Raw genomic sequence first — 1766 nt, 5'->3', positions numbered from 1 at the left:
GCACCAGTGACAAAAGGTGGCACACCTCCCAGGGGACTCGTCAAGAACCCAAGATAGAGACTAGCCTCCACACCTGTGAACCAATAGAAGACCTCAAGCTGCTTTTCAGATGTCAGCCTGCTCAAACATGAGATAAGTTCCTACCCTTGTCACTGGTGTAACTTCTTTTTCCAAGTGTATTAATAACCTATGTAGCAGCCAAAGCCAGTTTTGGAGAAGCTGTAGTGATACTTCCAAGCCCCTAAAATGTCCTCTGTGGGGCCATTAGTGATCCCCCAAACAAAAATTACATCTTGAATTAAATTTTGGCTATCTACTTGGTCTTAAACAAGAGAGGAAACTATAACTAGACATGAAGAGGTAACTCGGAACATAAAACACAACCACCTTGGAACATAAAACACCACACCAACGAATAAGTTTGCTCTTTTTCATATGACAAAGCTTGCCTCACATCTATCCATGATGTTGTTCAGCCTTTTCATTCTACCTGCCTATACTCAGGATGAAAATTCATTCCGTGTATGGGCCCAAGAGTAAGCACAGGATAATAATCAGACTGATTGTTGGGTTTGTGGGCTCTTGCTCACTTCCAGCACCTCTGAAATTCCCTTATGGATATGATTGGAATCAGTTATGAATATATATTAACCAGGAAAGAGCTAGCTTTCCTACCCTTACCTAGGTTACTAGATGGGAATCTCTCTTCTTAACTCTGAGGTTCAAATGATGTGAAAAGCCATCATTCAGAATCACATGGCTCTAGACATACTCCCTGCAGCCCAAGGTGGCATGTGTGCCATTATAAAGGTTGAATGTTTTGTATACATTTCTGATAACTCTGATAACATTTCATATGCTTTACAAGACCTCCATAAACAGATACAGACCATGTAGGATACTAAGGTGCCATTTGGTGAACAGTCCTGGGAGTGGATCTCAAGTTTTTCATTGTGGAAAAAGATCATATGCATTATAATCTTCATAGTCATTTTTTAAATTTTTGACCCTTGTATACTCAACTGCTGTTTTAACTTTATCTCTGCTTGCTTACAGGCAGCTCACACCCAGATGGTTATACAGCAATCCAACTCCATCTTTATAGGCTTACTGGAATGCCCACTGAGAGAAATCACCACTTCTGACTGGCCTACCTACTCCCTATACCTCATCATCTCTGAGATAAGCTCCAATTCTTATGTTACTAATGTTTATAATTTTTAGACCAGGCCTAAGAGATCTAAGTGATATGGTATCTGACTAGTGGGTTTCTCCCTTGGGCCTTTAGAATAGTTCCTGTCTCTGGGAAACACTGTAACTGCCACATCTCCATGCTCCATTCAGCAGGAAGTAGTTCATGATCTGATGTCACCATTCCCCTGTCCTCTAATACCAGTAAGAGTGTAGTCTCATGAGAGGAGGAAATGTGGTAGGTACCAGAGTAGTCAGTTAGATGAATTAGGCAGGATCAGGACAGCCCTTAAAGTGAGGGGCTTCCGGACACCACACCTCACCGTGCTTATGTCAGCTTGCCCCCACCTGTGCCAGTCACGGGATTTAGTGTTTGCTCTTCTTAGCCAATTAGATCTTATGGGTGCATTTCTCCTCTAAGCCCAGGCCAATTGGCTGAGACATTTGGTGTAGGTGTGCCCAGGTGGGATGGCAGAAATCCCCCTGGTCCATGGAGACGGCTATTTCTCCTCTCAGTCCAGAGCTGGCAGCAATGTTTTTGGGATCTTCAGGTAGATAAGAACTCTCTCCCACCC

This window comes from Jaculus jaculus, chromosome 5 (assembly GCF_020740685.1).
Source record: "Jaculus jaculus isolate mJacJac1 chromosome 5, mJacJac1.mat.Y.cur, whole genome shotgun sequence".
NCBI lineage: Eukaryota > Metazoa > Chordata > Mammalia > Rodentia > Dipodidae > Jaculus > Jaculus jaculus.
The sequence above is the reverse complement of the archived record's forward strand: the minus strand, read 5'-3'. Positions refer to the sequence as shown.